General features: G+C 35.4%; 1 pseudogene across 1 annotated transcript in view; it reads right to left on the bottom strand.

The window, feature by feature from the left end:
* The window catches only part of LOC114288227 (subtilisin-like protease SBT3.4), a 7141-nt pseudogene extending 292 nt beyond the window's left edge, over positions 1 to 6849 (bottom strand). The window contains exons 1-8 of the transcript XR_014365906.1: positions 6739 to 6849; positions 3001 to 3150; positions 2879 to 2883; positions 2574 to 2702; positions 1909 to 2043; positions 1666 to 1780; positions 484 to 676; positions 1 to 379 (exon numbers count right to left, since the gene is read on the bottom strand). The exon at positions 1 to 379 is cut by the window's left edge and continues 292 nt beyond it. The product of XR_014365906.1 is annotated as a subtilisin-like protease SBT3.4 (transcript). The remainder of the gene's footprint in view (positions 380 to 483; positions 677 to 1665; positions 1781 to 1908; positions 2044 to 2573; positions 2703 to 2878; positions 2884 to 3000; positions 3151 to 6738) is intronic.
* Positions 6850 to 19684: the final 12835 nt, after the last annotated feature.

The raw sequence follows: 19684 nt of genomic DNA, 5'->3' as shown, positions 1-19684 counted from the left end.
AACTACCATTTGAACACCATATGGAGCTTCTACTAGGACTTTATATTCTGAATCAATGTCTCCCACATTAGACACCTCATGACTGTTACTCTCCTCTTCAAGTTGGGAATGGTAATAGAAGGCAGGTTGAGGTTAAGTATGAAGTGATTGCTTTTCATGCAGTTGGTTCTTGTTTTGGTTAATCTGCTAATGGATATGTTGCTGTAACCCATGGCACACATAAATTGAATGTAGTCTTGTTTGCTAATATTGTAAATAAGTCCTGGATTTATTGCTCTGTTGGGATTGACATGCCCACCACCAATGTCGAATGGATCAGCCTTTTTGAGCTTTGGTCCCATCTCGGTAATGTCCATTCCATCTGTTCCCTTTTGTGATGCTGGTGATTGCTTGTCTATTAGAGTCAAGTGTGGACTGCAAGAAGAAGAAGAAGAAACAAAAAAGAAAAAAAAAAAGAGAAGAATTTTACTGAATGCGACTCACCAGTAGTGACGAGGGCTGATTGTATGGCTGCAGGAGACCAATCTGGGTGTGCAGATTTGATGACAGCGACTATTCCAGTGGCATGAGGACAAGCCATTGAAGTTCCTGATAGGAATGCATAGCCACTTCCATGCTTTGTACCCATTGGTGGGTATGCAGCTAAAATGCTCACTCCTGGTGCAGCTACGTCCTGCTTTTTCAATTGAACCAAAATTGGAATGAGTTCGAACTTGGCATGTTATATATCAACGTCAATAAAAGCACTGAAGAGAATTAATATGCTCTGTTTGCACTCAAAACTAGTCAATCAGTGGGTAATATTCCAAATTCTTTTTGTAAATTTTTGGGCAAATTACCAACAGGCAATCCATATTTTGGCTAAATCTCAAGGGTGTGTTCGTTGTTTGCCCTCAATTTGTCCATCTTCACATAAACCAAACATTTCATAAAGGAAATTTATATGTTTTGAAATATGTTTACACATTCCAACAATTACATTTTTTTTTTTTTTTTCTATTGAAGGGGCATTATGCTTTATAAGCATAGCATATAGCATTGAGAACAGCTCATTCAGGTTTTTTTTCTTTTTCTTTTTTCAATTATTTATTTATTTTTTTTTTTAAGGTTACTTCTGCTGAGTATTTATTGTTTCCGCATTCCTGTTAATTTCACCAACCATTCATCCATATGTTTATGTTCGAACCCACTGCATTTCCATTTTTCCTATAAAATCTAAGTTGATTTCCACGCAAAGCCTGAATTCTTTAATGCAATAAATATTAACGTAGTCACTGGATATTTATTTTGCCTTCTTTCATTTTCTACTCATAAATATGTGTGTGAGACCCTTATTTGTATTACATTCCTGTGTGTTTTGACAATTATTTGTTACATATTTGAATATTACCTGAACAATTTTAGTTTAACCATACTCATTTCTGTTTCATGGGGGAGAAAAATACTTAAGCTTAATATCTTATTACCCCACCAAAAGCAAATATCTATATGATTAGTTAGATTCTTTCTTTATATGACGAGAGTCCACTTTTTAGCAATGAATGTGAATTATACTTTGAGGTTACCCATTTATCATATGGCAAGTTTGGCAACCAGTAAACTTTCCACTGAACTGAAGTTGCCAAGGAAAATCAAATAAAATATAATTTAGCATATTAGGCATACCTTTAGTACAGCTGGGTGCATGGAACGGGGTCCTCTGGAAGAGAAATATGCAACACGAGGAGACATAGTTTCCCCTATCACAGTCCTCGGGAAACTCAGCTTCACAGTAGGATTCCTTCATGGAGATACAAGTGGACTTGTGGTTAATTTCTCAATCTGTTTTATAAGCATATGATAATGATATGCACTTTTTTGTTCATGTCTTAATTAAACCTCTCTATCAGCTATCTCCTCCTTCCTTACCGTGCTTTTCTGATGTAGGTTAGAATCCGTGTCCCTGCTTCATAATCTACTCTAATACAAGGGATTACATCACTCGAGTTAAGCAGGTTATCATCAAACTGTGCATATATCAGTCTGATCCCTCCTGCTTTTTTCCTATGAAGCACAGGCACGGATACGAGTATCGGTACTAGTACGATACGGGTACGTCGATACGGTAAAATTCAAAAAATATATGGTACGGGTACGGCTTGGTACGCTTATAAAAAGATATTTATTTTTAATTTAGAGTAATGCAAAAAATAATTAAATGGTTTAATTTGTTAAGGTCCAACCTATAATTAACATTTAATGCCAAAAGAAAAAGTATAAATCAAAATTAAATGTCAATATATTAAACAACTTACAAACCATAGTTTAATTTTAAAATCATGCTAAGCATAAAACAAAAACTAAAAAAGAAATCTAGTGAAATGAGTTTTATCTCTGTAGTAGAAGGAAAATATTGTTTCAACTGAGATACGGTACGGCTTGGATATGTACTAGGTACGTCTGGGTACGTCAAAAATTAAGAAGAAAAAACTTGGGTACGAGTTTCGTGTACCCGGTACGTATGCAGAAGTACCATATGAGGTACGGTACGCCGGTAAGTACCCGGTACGAGTACGGCATGTTTTTCGGAGTACCCATGCTTCATAGCTTTTTTCACAGCCCTCGATGCAGAAACTATATTCTGTTGGTTTGGTAGTGAGAAACACAGCACAAATTTTCCAGCTGCTAATGTTGTGTTGAGACTCCCCAGATGACAACCCTTGCTGGAGAGACATCAATAGGAAAATAAAACAGTATTATATATACATAGCATAGGTACAAGGAGGCAAGAAGAAGTAGAAAAAGAAGAAAAGGGCAAGGTCAAACGCCGAATAATCTGTTGAGTCTGATTCTATGCGTTCAGAGTAAACAAGACCAGTGAATCTGTGTTTATGTTTACCAGTACTAAGAGATTAAACAAAATCATTTGCAAGAAAGCTCATGAACATGAAACAGCCCTTCTGCAATTACACATGATTCTTAGAATATCTCTAGTAGTAGTACTAGTACTAGTACTAATACCATAAGAGTGTGGTTGTTTCCAAATGTAATGGCTGTAGGCAAGTCCCTGTCAATGGTGGTCGCTGCCACAGTGATGTGCCAGGGAGCAGTGTTGACAATTGTTTGTGAGAAAGGTTCACCATTTCCTCCTGAAGCTACTACAGTAATGCCCTTTGTGGTCACATGGAAAGAACCAATAGCAATTGAATCACGCCAATCAATGTAAGAAAACAATGGAATCTCAATGCCAATTGACACAGATAGGATGTCCACTCCATCTTATATGGCTTTGTCAAATGCCTTTAATATATCAGCGTCCGTGCATCCTCCTGTACCAATGGCCCAACAAGCTTTGTAAATTGCTAAGCAAGCACGCGGTGCACCTCCTCTAGCTACACCCCAGGCTAGTCCTTTATAGTTTGCTTTCTCCAGAAAACCACCAGCTGTTGCGGAGGCAGTATGAGTGCCATGACCAATTCTGTCCCGTGAGAGATTTGGATAGCAAAAGGGAAAAGGTGAAGCAAATGTGAATTAAATGTAAGCTAAATTTTTTTCCCCTTCCCTTTCCCTTTCCAAAGCCATATCTCAATCCATGATCCAAACAAAGCGTAAAGGCGACTGAAAAATATGAATTCCCTGTGCTTAGTAATTAAAAAATCTTGCAAGGTAGATTTTCTTGTACCCGCAATCTTTTCTGCTTGGGATTTTGTTAGCCTCGCTGCAAACCCCGAAAATCCATGCTTGTAGCTGTAAAGAATTGAACTCCTGGCAGCTTACTTGCTTCAATACAAATTGACAGCTTTAGTTTTCAATCGCATTATTATTATCAGTAAGGAATAAGGATGACAAATTGTATCAACGTTTGTAACCAAGAGGGTTATCTAAAACCATATCTGTGAGAACCCGAATATACAAATAAAATAAATAATTAAATAATAATTATTTTACAAACTTCAAATATTTTACTTGTGAATCTTAAGTTATAAATTAAATATTATTGAACGATCTTTTAATTAATTTTAAAACCTAATAAATTTATGGTAAAAGTCTCTAATGTAGAGGTAAGATTTATTATTTAAAAATAAATAAATAGAGAATAGGGTGACTTGAACTCTAGACCACAATTTGATAAATAATGGTCTTATCATTTGAGTTGGTTACAACATATTCAAACATTTTGTATATTATTTATATATTTGACCTACACATGATTTGGGTGTGCCCAACCACTAGTATTAAATAAAATATACACAAAACCCTACCTTCTTATTGTTCATCACAAGTTTGCAGCCATGAGGGGAGATTTGAGAGAAACTTTTAGCAACATTGGTGATCAACAACTCTAAGGTATTATCCTATTTTATTATATCTGTATATTGTGAGGTGTAATCTGCTTGTTGCTGGGAAGGAATAGGAGAAACTGGTGTGTTGTTTGGGTTCCAAGTCAGTGGTTGGTGATGAGAAATAATGGGTGTAATTCTTAGTTCAAAAAAATTCTATACAAAACCACAAACTTTAAAAATCTAGGAATCATATCAAACGGAGGAATTTTGAACTTAAATTTTTACAATAGATTAATTACAAATTGAATTGCATATCAGAATTTTCTCATAATTTTTGGGAGTCAAAATCTATATTAACTGGTGCATTCCAATCTGTCCAGAAAACTAGTGTAAAACGGTAAATTTGAAAGTGTCGTTCTCTTTGGGTATAAATTGGAAAATTATCAACTCAACGCCATTAGAACCGGTTATGAGTCTAGTTTCTTAAATTTTTTTCCTTACATCGATTGCTCACGTATACTAAGAGACCCATTAATTTCTTTAAAGTGCTGCAAAAAGCGACTTGTTGCTTATAATTGATTGTAAATAATTATTTTGATAAACAAATCAAGTAAAACCAATTAGATTTAAAACTTAGGATATATTAGTTGATATTTGGAGGGTTTTTTAATTTTTCGAACAGCGTGGAGTGAGTTTTTAATTTTCAAATTAGCGAATAGATAGGGCAAACTTGTTTAAAATTCTGTTTTATCTTAAAGTTACTTTTAATTAAGTTTCGATCTGAACCCATGTCATGAGTAATTTGAGACCTTGAAGAACATGAACTTAGGTATTATTTAAGAATAACGGTGCGCGTGGTTGAGCTGTGTTAGTGCGCATTAGTTTGGGGTTAATTTATTATGCCTTTTAATATGTTTGAATTAGTAGTGACATGTAGTTTTCTGAAATATGTGCAAACTTGGCATACTGTAAACTATTTGTTATAGTCTCATGTTTATAATGGTGAACTATTATGTTTTGCGAAACTGAATTGTATTGATTATCGAGACCATCTGTATATTTTAGTCTAGGAAAATTATTCCACTGTGTGTGGTGATTCTGGCCACTAGGGAACATTCGGTTGGGCCGTGATAACTCTAGTGCTCAACAGTTGTAAGGAAAAGACCTAGGCTAGGCTTGGTGACCATCAATCGGATCATCTTAGAGAAAAGGCCTGGGTTGCTACCTCAAGGATGGCTCTTCGTTCGATATTGGATCCAATAGGCTTATTGTCTTGAGATCTTTATGACATGTTACTTGTTGTTCTTGGTACCTAGAAAATTATTGGTGTTCATGTTGTAATCTGTTTTAAGTGGAAAATGTCATTTATCATGTTCTTGAGAGACATGAGTATTTTATTTGTTGAACTGTGCAGCCTTCTTTTTGAAACAGATTATCTTTATCAAAACCGTATGTCAATCTAGTTTCTATGATATATATCTTATTTTGGAATAAAACCCTGTTGTCAAAACTGTATTTACTATCCATGCTGCTACTCACTGAGTTATCAGCTGACTTAATTGTTTATCATTTTCCAGGTGTTAGAAGGACTTAGAGTGGACTTGTGGCGTAGCGGGGACTCAATTACATGGACCTCTAGGACATTTATTTATTTTGTTTTAGCTTGTTATGTTGGGTTTTGTGCATACATTGTGGTTGGGTTTGATTTGGAATTATTTTATTTTATTTTATTTTGTGGGCGGTTGTGTTTCATTTAGTATATATTTTTGGAAGTTGGTTATAGCTAGTTTTCCATTTATACTTGTGACTTGTCACTGAATTGGGTTTTGATTTATTTATTTTTGGGCCATCATCATATTTATTCTTTGTGATTTTTGGGTTCATGTTTAGACTTACGTGTGCCTTGGGCTAAGTCCCTGTGGGCCACGGCCGGTGATGCCTAGTTTTGGGGTGTGACAATTGTGGTATCAAAGCTAGGTTTACTTATTTACATCTCTTGCATTTCATCATTTAGACGAGGTCTGAGACCCTAGAGTCCTTAGTAGTTTGTGGTTTAGTTAGTTTTGTTTGAACTTGTGTTGAATCTTGCTTGATTTCATTTTGAAGGTTAAGAGTTGGCACCTAAATATCTACACGGATTGTCTTTTTCTTGTGAGCCTTTGATGTTTGTATTACCGTGTCTACTCCATTAGGAGAAATAGTAGTATTGGGAGATGTTTGTAGATCTTGTGAGATAGAGATGGATGGTAGAATTTTTCCAGTGGATTTGATTTCTTTAGAGATGAAGGATTTTGACGTGATTTTAGGGATAGATTGGTTAACGAAGCATCATGCCTCTGTTGATTGTTTTAGAAAGGGGGTAGTTTTTGCTACGCCAAGGCGCCATGAATTTTTCTATCTATTTTATTTCTTCCCTTCAAACTAATCAAATGTTGAGAAAAGAGTGTCATCGTAATTTAGCTTGTGTGATGAGTACCGAACAACCAGAGTAGAAGTTAGAGGAGTTGCCTGTAGTGAGGGAATTTGTTGATGTTTTTCCTGAGGATCTACCTAGTTTTCCTCCAGACCGTGAGGTAGAATTTTCCATTGACTTGGTCCCCAATACAACAATCTCTAAAGCACCCTATAGAATGGTACCGTTGGAGTTGAGGGAGTTACAAACTCAGTTACAAGAGTTATTAGACAAAGGTTTTATTAGGCCTAGCATCTCACATTGGGTAGCACTTGTATTGTTTGTGAAGAAGAATGATGGGTCTATGAGATTGTGTATTGATTATAGGGAACTGAACAAAGTTACAGTGAAGAATAGGTACCATTTTCTACGCATTGATGACCTATTTGACCAATTGCAGGGAACTCAGGTATTCTCTAAGATTGACTTGAGGTTAGGCTATCACTAGTTGAAGGTGAGGAATGAGGATGTTCCTAAGACAACTTTTAGAACCCGTTATAGGCATTATGAGTTCTTGGTAATTTCTTTTGGTCTTACAAATGCAACAGCCGCGCTCATGGATTTGATGAACAAAGTATTTAAACCCCAACTGGATAAATTTGTAGTGGTGTTTATTGATGACATCCTAATTTATTCGAGGAGTAAGAAGGAGCATGAGCAGCATTTGAGGGTAGTACTTCAGATCCTTAGGGAGCAAAGATTGTATGCAAAATTTAAGAAGTGTGAATTATGGTTGAGTAGTGTATCATTTTTGGGTCATGTGGTGAGTAAGGATGGGGTATCTATAGATAGCACGAAGGTGGCAGCAATTGTTGATTGGCCATAACCTACTTTTATGACAGAGGTACGCAGTTTTCTAGGGCTTGTTGGATATTACAGATGGTTTGTGGAAGGATTCTCCCGTATTGGTTTGCCACTTACCAACCTCACTAGAAAAGGGGTAGAGTTTGAGTGGAATGACGATTGTGAGCGTAGCTTCCAAGAGTTCAAACAGAGGTTAACGTCAGCTCCAATCCTTGCCTTACCTACAGATGGGGGCGGTTTTGTGATTTATAGTGATGTTTCACGACAGGGTTTAGGATGTGTGCTCATGTAGCATGGGAAGGTGATTGCTTATGTGCCATAATAGTTGAAAGTACATGAGAGAAACTATCCTACGCACGACTTGGAGTTAGTAGCAGTGATTTTCGCTCTTAAGATCTGGTAACATTATTTGTATGGAGAGTCATGTGAGATTTACACTGATCATAAGAGTTTGAAGTATATTTTCACACTGAAGGAACTAAATTTGAGGCAAAGAAGATGGCTTGAGTTGCTAAAGGATTGCGATGTGAATATTTTGTATCATCCAGGAAAGGCAAATGTGGTGGCAGATGCCTTGAGTGGGAAGGTCGCAATTAGAGATGTAGTTGCTTTGTCTTTTGAGAGTTGTTTGGTAGAAGAGATGAGACATTTGAGGCTTGAGGTTGTTACGCCTGGTGATGGGGCTTATTGTAGTCAATTGACAGTTCAGCCGACCTTGAGAGAACAGATTCGTTTAGCTCAAGAAATTTACTCCTAGTGTGAGCGTATTAAAGGAGAGATGGCAGAGAGTAAACATGCAAACTTTGTGGTTAGTGATGATAAGTTGCTTAGATTCCATAGCCGAGTTTGTGTTCCTGCTGCTAGCGATTTGAGGAAGCAGATTATGACAGAGGCACATAGTTCTAGTTACAACATTCATCCTGGAAGCACTAAGATGTATCAGGATCTTCATGACCATTTTTGGTGAAATGGTATGGAAAGAGATATTGCAGAATTTGTGGCTTAGTGTTTAGTGTGTCAACAGGTTAAGGTAGAACATCAAAAACCTGCGGGAAAACTACAACCTTTACCCATAACAGAGTGGAAGTGGGATCATATTACCATGGACTTTGTGTGTGGATTACCTCATACCACTAGTAATCACGATGTAGTTTGGGTAATTGTTGATAAATTAACCAAGTCAGCACATTTTATTGCAGTACGAATGAACTATTCTCCAGCTTGATTTGCACAGTTGTATGTGAGGACGAAACTTTTCTTTTAGGGGAGGAAGAATGTGAGAACCCGAATCTACAAATAAAATAAATAATTAAATAATAATTGTTTTACAAATCTCAAATATTTTACTTGTGAATCTTAAGGTACAAATTAAATATTACTGAACGATCTTTTAATTAATTTTAAAACTGAAAATAAATTTATGGTGAAAGTCTTTAATTAAGAAGCAAGATTTATTATTTAAAAATAAATAAATAAATAGAGAAGAGGGTGTGACTTGAACTCTAGACCACAATTTGATAAATAATGGTCTTACCATTTGAGTTGGCTGCAACGTATTTATTTGACCTACACATGCTTTGGGTGTGCCCAACCACTAGTATTAAATAAAATATACACAAAACCCTACCTTCTTATTGTTCATCACAAGTTAGCAGCAGCCGTGAAGGGGAGAGAGAGAGATTTGAGAGAAACTTTTAGCAACATTGGTGGTCAACAACTCTAAGTTATTATCCTATTTTATTATATCTATATATTATGATGGTTGATGTGTATAATCTTCTTGTTGTTGGGAAGGAATAGGAGAAACGGGTGTGTTGTTTGGGTCCCAAGTCAGTGGTGGGTGATGAGAAATAATGGGTGTAATTCTTAGTTCAAAAAAATTCTGTACAGAACCACAAACTTAAAAAATTGAGGAATCATATCAAATGGATAAATTTTGAACTAAAATTTGTACAGTAGATTAATTACATATTGAATTACATATCAGAATTTTCTCACAATTTTTGGGAGTCAAAATCTATATTAACTGGTGCGTTCAATTCTGTCCAGAAAATTGGTGCAAAACAGTAAATTCAAAAATGTTGTTCTCTTTGGGTATAAATCCGAAAATTACCAAATCAGCGTCATTAGAACCGGTTACGAGCCTAGTTTCTTACATTTTTTTTCTTACGTTGATTACTCACGTATACTAAGAGAACCATTAATTTCTTTAAAGTGCTGTAGAAAGCGAACTGTTGCTTATAATTAATTGTAAATAATTATTTTGATAAACAAATCAAGTAAAACCAATTGGGTTTGAAACTTAGGATATATTAGTTAGTTAATATCTGAAGGGTTTTGGAATTTTTGAACCAGTGTGGAGCGAGTTTTTAATTTTCAAAGTTAACGAATTGATTGGTCAAACTTGTTTAAAATTCTGTTTTATCTTAAAGTTACTTTTAATTAAGTTTCGATCTGAACCCATGTCATGAGTAATTTGAGACCTTGAATAACATGAACTTAGGTATTATTTAAGAATAATAGTGAGTGTGGTTGAGCTGTGTTAGTGTGCATTAGTTTGGGATTACTTAATTTATTATTCCTTTTATTATGTTTGAATTAATAGTGGCGTGCAATTTTAATACTTTGTTCAGGGCACTAGTTGGATTTTCATACTTTATTCGAGAATTATATTATACCGTGTTCAGGTGAGTAGTTGCATGCTAAATATTTTTATAAATGCTCCCCTACCTGAATTGTTGGAAAATTAAATTATTGTTTCATGACTAAACTATTTTGATAAATTATTATAATATCAATGGAATTAAATTATTTCTGAAACATGTGTAAACTTGGCATACTGTAAACTATTTGTTATTGTCTCATGTTTATAATGATAAACTATCATGTTTTGCAAAATTGAATTGTATTGATTATCGGGACCATCTGTATATTTTAGTCTAGGGAAATTATTCCACTGTGTGTGGTGACTCCAGCTACTAGGAAACAGGTCCGATTGGGCTGTGATGACTCTAGTACTCAGTGATTGTAAGGAAAAGACCTAGGCTAGGCTAGGTGACCTTCAATCGGATCGTCTTAGAGAAAAGGCCTGGGTTGCCACCCCGAGGATGACTCTTCGTTCAATATTGGATCTTATGGGCTTACTGCCTTAAGAACGTTGTGGCATGTTACTTGTTATTCTTGATACCCAGAAAATTATTGGTGTTTATGTTGTAATTTGTTTTAAGTGGAAAATATCATTTATAATGTTCTTGAGAGACATGAGTATTTTAACTGTTGAATTGTGCAACCTTCTTTTTGAAACAGATTATCTTTATCAAAACTATATGTCAATCTAGTTTCTATGATATATATCTTATTTTGGAATCGAACCCTGTTTTCAAAATTGTATTTACCATCCATGTTGCTACTCACTGAGCTATCAGCTGACTTAGTTATTTATCATTTACAGGTGTTAGAAGGACTTAGAGCAGACTCATAGTGTAGCGGGGACTTAATTGCATGGACCTCTAGGACATTCATTTATTTTGTTTTAGCTTGTGATGTTAGGTTTTATGCATACATTATGGTTGGGTTTTATTTAGAATTATTTTATTTTATTTTGTGGGCAATTTGTGTTCCATTTAGTATATATTTTTGGAAGTTGGTTATGGCTAGTTTTACCATTTATACTTGTAACTTGTCACTGGATTGTGTTTTGATTTATTTATTTATGGGATACAGTCACACTTACTCTTTGTGATTTTTGGGTTCATGTTTAGGTTTACGTGTGCCTTGGGCTAAGTCCCTATGGGTCACGGCCAGTCATGCCTGGTTTTGGGATGTGACAATATCTATATATATACACCTTCCAAGCAGACTTGAAAGCATTTTGTGGTGCAATTTCCTAACACTTGTTGGATTCTCATACTGCCTTTTTCCCATATACACAATGTGCACCCAAAGGCATGCATATTCCCTAACCAGTTATGGGAAATAAGGTTGGAACTGGAACTTAAAATACTAAAATATGATAGCTTACATAACTTGTGGCCTGAACAAAAATTACAGAGGTATTTAGATGGTTTTGAAATACGAAGAAGAATCCAAAAATGGCTAGGCAAATCTTTTTACTTGCCCCTCACCAGCTACTTGATTTTGTATCCATTGTTCACTCATAAGTATGGTTTTTTGTGTTTTTCTATTGCAGTGCAAGTCCAGCATCAGTGAGTGATGTGGTTTTGAAATTTAAGGAAATAAGAAAAGTGGAATATACTCTTCTTCTGTTTTTTGTGGGTTTTTTTTTTTTTTTTTTTTGGAGAGGGGACTACGTGCAGGTGGGAGAAAGAGAAAAAATTAGTAACACATGAGGGGTACAAGTGTTTCTATGGTGGGGTGCAAATGAAAGATTGTGGAGGTGATGCAATTGAAAGATTTTACACCCCTCATCTGTTGGCAATTTTTTCCGCTTCTCCCAAGTACATGTAGTTCTTCCTTTTCTTTTTTCTTTTTTCTTTTTTTTTTCTTCATGATCATTCAATGGCTAAGCAATCTAGACTTATCTACTACTGATTCATTAACAATCATTAGGGTGGGAAGATGCTTGGGCAATATGATCTATTGAATAATATAATATTCCAAGAAATGCGATGCACGCACAAAGTGAAAAGATGGATTTGCCAGACGTTTGGAAATGTTTGCTTTGTAATTCTTGTTGGGTATACAGTATGGGACCCAATTGGTTTATCAAAATATTTAGTTTGGTTTGGTTTGGTTTGGTTATAATATATTTTATATATTATATCTAATTTTTGGAAGCCCAATATGTATTTAATAATCTATTTGGTGGCAATTAGGGTTTTGATAAAAAGCCCAACAAGTTAACAATATTTTTTGGTATTATTCTGTTCTTTTTCGGTAGAGTGCGACAGCTACAACATTGATCTTTCGGTGGTGTGTGATTGGAAAAATAATTCGGTGGAGTATAAATTATATGGTCTTCTTCGACTCCATTTTGAAGATTTTTGTTCGTCTATTTGGTGAGGTCTTTCCTCTTGATTATTTGTGATTATTTGAAATTTAGCTAAGGGTGGTTTGTGAGACCATTCGTGTCTCGTTTGTAATTGTTTGGAAACATTTTGGTTGAGTGGAATCGGATTTCAATCTCGTGGGCGTACCTCATATTAAGGGAACCACATAAAATTCTTGTGTCATTATTGATTAAATTTTTCCGCATTAGTTTTATTTGCATTGATTGATTTACTTGTGAGAAATCATCTATTTTTCCTAATAATTGATATCAGAACTTATGGTTTATTTGGATTTATTTATTTGTGTAAATCAATGGAGGGGAATGTAGTTCGTATTTCTAGCTTTAATGGAAGCAAATGGGTAACTTGAAAAACTAAAATAAATGACCTATTATTTTGTAAATATTTTTATGGACCCATTAAGGGTGAAAGTAACAAATCCGGGGGTATGAAAGATAATGAATGGAAGAGGCTTAATCGAAAAGTTGTTGGTGTTATTCGTCAATGGATTGATGACAGCGTGTTTCATCATGTTGCTACTGAAACTTCAGCACATGATTTCTGGAAAAAAATTAGAAGGCCTTTATGATAGAAAATCAGCCACAAATAAAGCCTTTATGTTTCGAAAGTTGGTTGATTTAAAATATAAAGATGGCAGCCTTATTCTGGAACATTTGAATGAACTAAAGAGTATTGTTAACCAACTTGCTTCTATGAAAATTATTTTTGATGATGAGTTGCAGGTTTTGATGCTACTTAGTTCTTTGCCTGAAAGTTGGGAGACTTTGGTTGTGGCTGTTAGTAATTTGGCGCCCGATTAAGTTGTCACAATGAATCAAGTCACTAGTAGCTTGTTGAATGAAGAAAATAGAAGAAAATTAGTGGATTCTTCTCATTCGAAGGCATTTGTTGTGAGAAACCGAAGCAAAACAAGGGGGAGAAGTAAGACTCCTCATGGTCATGATCAAAGCCGTGACAAATCAAGAGATGGATCTTTTTCAAAAAAAGACATTCAGTGCAATTATTGCCATAAGAAAGGGCACATGAAGTGGGAATACCAAATGCTCTAGAACAAAGAGAAAAGGGGTGACAAAAGTGTAGATAAGAAGCAAGAAGACACAACGGCAGTTACTACCAATGGTGATCTCATGGTCATTTGTGAAAATGATTGTGTCAATTTTGTGGGCCAAGAGAGCAATTGGATGATTGATTCCGATGCTTCTTTCCATGTGACTTCTCGGGTTGATTTTTTCACTACCTACACCAAAGTAGATTATGGTTGTGTTCAAATAGGTAATGGAGGTTTGTCCAAGATTGTTGGCATGGGTGATGTTTGCTTTGGAACAAATTTGGGCAGCAAGTTGTTGGTTAAAGATGTGAGGGATGGTTCCAACATTCGTATCAATTTGATCTCTACCGGGAAGCTAGATGATAAAGGCTACGACAACAAATTTAGTGATGAAAAATGGAAGCTCACGAAGGGTTCTTTGGTGGTGGCTAAGTGCAGGAAGACTCATACACTTTATTCGATGCAAGGAAAAATTTGTAAAGATGTTGTCAATGCACTTGAACATGATACTTCTACCAAATTGTGGCACAAACGACTCAGACACATAAGTGAAAAGGGACTGCAAGTTTTGTTCAAGAAAGTGCTTCTGTAGTGACCCTAATTTTTCGTAAGTCATTATTTATTTATTTATTTATTATTATTATTACTTTATTTTATTTTGGGTTTTATTAATTGTGTGGATAGATGAGAATTTAATGTGATATTTAATTAATTTAATGTGTTATTTAGTTATATATAATTAATTCAAATATTTATATATATATATATATATATATATTATATATAAAAATAAGATATTATATATATTAATATTTTTATATATTGTATTAATAAAATATAATATAATATGTTGCCTATTAGGTTATAACTATTAGAGGTAGTCACTTAGAAAAGAAAGAGAGGGCTTTGTGTGAGGCTGTGCGTGTGTAAGAGAGAGAGAGAGAGAGAGAGAGAGAGAGAGAGAGAGAGCGAGAAAAGAGAGACGGCGGCAGAAGAAGAGTGGAGGAAGAAAAGAGTTAGGGTTTTATTTTGGTGGCTTTATTAATCTTCCAAATATTTTTTTGATCTTCAAAAAATAATTGTGAGTACAAAACCCACTTCACTTGATTTATGTTTAATTCGTTGCTTTTATTTATTTATTTTTATTTATTTGATGTTAGTTTGATTTTGTATTTACATAAAGATGATAGGTAGATTTTAATTATTTTGGTTAATTGTGTATGTAAGGTTTATGGTTTTTAGATGATTGGTTGATTTTAGTTATTTTGATTAGTTGTGTATGAAAGGTTTAGGTTTTTATATGGATTTATTTTATGGTTGTAATCAAAATGATTATATGAAATTAAAATAAATTAGGAACCCATAGATAAATTCCTTACACTACACCATGACTCAATGGATTGTTGTTTTATTTGAGTGTTTGTGAGAAAGAGTATATAAAAAAAGTGAGGATTATGAGATTTATTTGAATGCCTTAGGCTTGGCATTGTCATGTTTGCTCTCATGAGTGAGATGTTTTCTATATGTATATTGTTACCTCATTCTCAAAAGTAGACGAGTGCTTTGATTTACGTGCGTACCTATATGCTAACCATCTTGAGAGTGTGGGTCAAACTCGGGACGATATCCCCGTGCAAGTTTGGCTTTGGAGCGGTGTTAGGTATGCAGGAGGCACATGGGATATATGTATAAGCCGGAAGTGAAAGGGCCGAAATGGTAGAGTTTAGGTATAAAGAATTAAATATGAACTTATATGTATAGTTTGAATTATATTGATTTGTACATCTTGAAAAATAGTAAACGACCTCGATAAATTATGAAATTTGAGTAGGGGCATGTATACGTGATTCTAGACAACTTTTGTCTTTTAACTTTTTATTAAAAAAGATCAATTAGAACTTATAATCGGATAATCTTGGTTATAATAAGTTTGATTCATTTTAGCAAAACAGATTTTAGAGGCTGTCTTAACCCATGAAACGAGCTCATTTTTATTGGTTTCGCATGAACTGAAGTAAAACATTATTCTGAACACTTTTCATGTTTTGAACTTTTTCGAAAAAATCCATCTTATAGCAGTTTCTTTTCGTTTTCAGTTCCAGATTTTTCGATTGAATTTTGTTTAAGATTTTCTATTAAGTTTTTCTCTCAACCTGTTCAGTTTCTACTAAATTCATCCATACTACCTTTTAGGAAATTTGTTTCTGTACAACTTTTGCTCTTTGAGTTTTGGTCAATTCGAATTATTTAAGCATAAAACGGTGCATTTTTATACTTCTTCAGCAAGTTACTTATGATTAAATTATACTAACTTTATTTTTTGCAGGATGGTGGGTCTTACTAACTTTTTATGCAGGGTTGACCCACCTATTTTTATATTTATTTTGTTTATTTTATACTCAATTTATATTTCGTTGTGCACGGGTAAGAAAATAAATGCCACCGTATCTCGGGAAACTACCCATTCGTCTCGGTGCGGACGAAACTACTTGTCTTGTCCCGTAACAAGAATTAAATATATTTTTGTTTGTGTCTGGTGGACACGTGGGTGTTAAATCTTGTACTCATACCAGTATACTTGTATATTGACCCGTTTTGTCTCTTGACATCTTGGGTGCGTTCTATTTGAGCGCATCTGAGCTTCCTTTGCAGGATTAGTTGGGGCTACGGTGGTGACATGGAACAACTATAGTTGTTGGACATGTTTCTTAGATTTATTTTGTTTTCTTGAGCTTAGGGTTGATATTAGTTTATTGCATTTATTATTTTTTTATGAGCTTAGTATTGTGACAATTTGACATTGTAGGTTATTTTTCAACTTTGCATTATTTATGTTGTTTTGATTAGTTATTGTTACTTTAATGTTTGAGGTATTGATTAGTTATGAAATTTATGGTGAATGGTTTGGTTAGAGTTTTATTAGTTTTTCTTTTTATCCCTTGTTATCTTTTAAGTATAGAAATTTACTTAAACCTTATGGAGGCGAGAACATTTAGAATTTGTTTCACCCGTAGGATTTTATAGCGATCCCGAGTTTACCCTTGTTGTACAGTGATCCGGACATGTGTCCGTGGATGATAGTAATTGATTATTACCTTGTGTACATCCTTTCTTACTTTGTATTTGAGTTATAGGATGTGTTGGGCAGGTTTGTAACAGGTTGCTTGAACTTGGAAACCAAGAGTAGTTGTCCAGATTTTGGCCTTCACACTCGAGCGGGGATTTTGACGCTTGAGCGGGCCCTTCGTTGTTGTCTGTCCGCTCGAGCGGGGTTTACGACGCTCAAGCGTAGTTTTCCATCTTCCAGTATCTCCTCTGCAGTGTTGTACGCTCGAGCGGGAGTTTTGACGCTTGAGCGGGGTGCTGTGTGTGACGCTCGAGCGGAGACCTAGTTCTGTAAAAGTTCTGGGAGTGTGCATCCGCCGCTCGAGCGGGATTGTTGACGCTCGAGCGGGAGTCTGCGAGTGTCGCTCGAGCGGGGAGTTTGACGCTCGAGCGGGGCGACTTTTATATAAATCCGAGATCCGACTTTTGGATCACTTTTTCAAGATCTTTTCTCTCTCTTACTTTTCCAAAAAGCCATTTTCAGAGCTTCTCACTCTAAAACCGGCCCTTCTCTCTTAGATTTGATCTAGTAGGGGTTGTTTGCTCACTTTTGGTCTTTACGAAAGTTGTGTTGATCGTCGAGGGCTACATTTTAATCTGAAAATTTCAGAATTTGGAGCATTTTGGTTTTGGTCTTCATCTCCATTGGAGCTCAAACTTCGAGGTAGGGATAACCTACTCCTTTCTATGAACTTTGTCTTTAAATTTTGGTATTTTGAGAGGTTGGGGTTGGTTTGGTAATTTGGTAAAAATTTGGGGCTTTTGAGTAAATTTACAAAGGTTGGGGTTTTAGCTAAATAAAGCCTAGATGCATGTTTGGCATGGAAAAAATGAAATTAATGTTAAAACATTAATGAAAATGGAACCTAAGGGTTGTAATGTTAATTATGAAAAATGCCCTAATTACATTGATTGATTAATTTGTATAATTAATTGTTGGAAATGAGGAATTGAATTGAGAATGTGGAAATTGGAAAGGGAAGGGGTTAAAGGGTGTAGTTGGATTATTTATCGCTCACCTAGTTGAAATGTTGATTATATATCCATTGTTGCATTTATTTTCTGCATAGAAATAACTGCTTTGGGCTATCGGTGGAGGATAGTCGTGATTGTTGTAGACAATGCATGATGATTAGGTAAACTGAAACTAATCACTGGAATGTGTCATTGAGATTGACGATTGAAAGAATACATTAAATTTATGTATTGTGTGATGATGTGTATAATTGTTGTTTATATGCATTGTGTTGTGTTGGAGGAGATAGGGGATGTACTCCACGGTTTAGAGGAAGATAGAGGATGGACCTCTAAACCGGATGTATTGGGAGGAGATAGGGGATGGACTCCATAGATAGAGCTCATATGCTTATCTATTAATGTGTTGACAGAGCTCATATGCTTGTCATTGGAAGTGTGATAGTGCTCATATGCATATCTGTGGAAGTGGTGATATAGCTTGTATGCTTATCTATTGTTGTGTGATATAGCTAGTATGCTTATCTATTATGAAATGGGAAGTGTTTGATATGAGTCACCATCTCATATGAGTCGTTTGGCCAGGTTCTGAGCCATTGTTGTAAATTGAGAATTGAAAGAAATTGGAAAATGGACTTGTATGTCATGAAACCGTAAAGTGTGATAAGGGAAAGTATTTGTGTTGGCCATCTATCAATTGCTAATCTTTTAGTTATTGTTCATATTTGGTTTAGTGTATTTCTACTGGGCTGTGGCTCACCCTATATGGGAATATCATTTTCAGGTACAGGTAGCATGCCACCTCCAAGGACGTAGCTTGGGAGGCTAGAGGCGGACACACTTTTGTTGTCTTATTTTGATGTATTACATGTATATTCAAGCCAAGGGCTTGATGTGTAAATGAGTTAGCACTCTTTTGTTGTAACCAAGTGTTAACTTGGAAAGCTGTAAGCCTCTAGGGCATTTGCTTTTATTGTTAACATGTAATACTTTTTGTAATGAAACTCTGATTAATGGAAGAATGTGGAACTTTTGTAAATCAATGCATGTCTATATTAATGGGTTTTATGTTATTATTTTGGGGGCGTGACAGATTTGGATGATGGAGTATTGATTGAATATTTAATTGTCCAAATTTAGGGGCGTGACAGTTTGGTATCAGAGCTCTAGGTTACCCTGGACTTGTGAGAGTTTAGGTGATCCTTGGATTGTGGAAACATAGGTGAGCTAGTTTAGTTTGGTGGTAGAATTTATTCTAAGTGTTTATGAACGAATTCTTTTTGTGTGTTTAACTTGAAGGTGATGATGGAAGATATCTTTAATCTTTTTCAAGAACCTATTAGAGTACTTTTTGATACTAGTGCTTCTCATTCTTTCATATCTAGACAATTTGTAGAAAGAGAATACCTTGTAACTACCTCATTATCTAGACCTATTTGTGTTAAGATCCCTTTAGAAGGGGCAGTTTACTCTTTATGAGATGTGTAAAGATTTTGAGATTGACTTTGCAGGTAAAGTCTTGTATGCGGACCTAATTGTGTTAGGGTTTGAGGGGTTTACAATTATTTGGGGTATGGATTGGATGCGAAAATACTTTGTGACACTAGATTGTGCTGGAAAGACTGTAAATATAGATATTCCCGGTATGCCACAGCTTACCCATACTTCTAGCGATAGAGAAGAGTCGGTAATGATGAGTTTTTTGTGCTCAGTAGTAAACCCTAAGCAGGATATTAGTGAGGTAGATGTGGTACGTGAGTTTGAGGATGTATTTCAGGAGATACCTGAACCTCCACCTCGACGAGTAGTAGACTTTTGCATTGACTTAGTGCCAGGAACTGCACCAATTTCTAAGGCGACATACAGAATGGCACCTAAAGAGCTTGTGGAGATGAAGAAGCAGCTAGAAGAGATGCTTCAGAAAGGGTTCATTCGTTCAAGTAACTCCCCGTGAGGAGCACCCACGATCTTTATTTCCAAGAAAGATGGCACTCTCCGCATGTACATA

The sequence above is a fragment of the Camellia sinensis genome, chromosome 4 (assembly GCF_055761805.1).
Source record: "Camellia sinensis isolate YWXY chromosome 4, ASM5576180v1, whole genome shotgun sequence".
NCBI classification, from domain to species: domain Eukaryota; kingdom Viridiplantae; phylum Streptophyta; class Magnoliopsida; order Ericales; family Theaceae; genus Camellia; species Camellia sinensis.
This window is presented reverse-complemented; position numbering and strand designations above follow the sequence as displayed.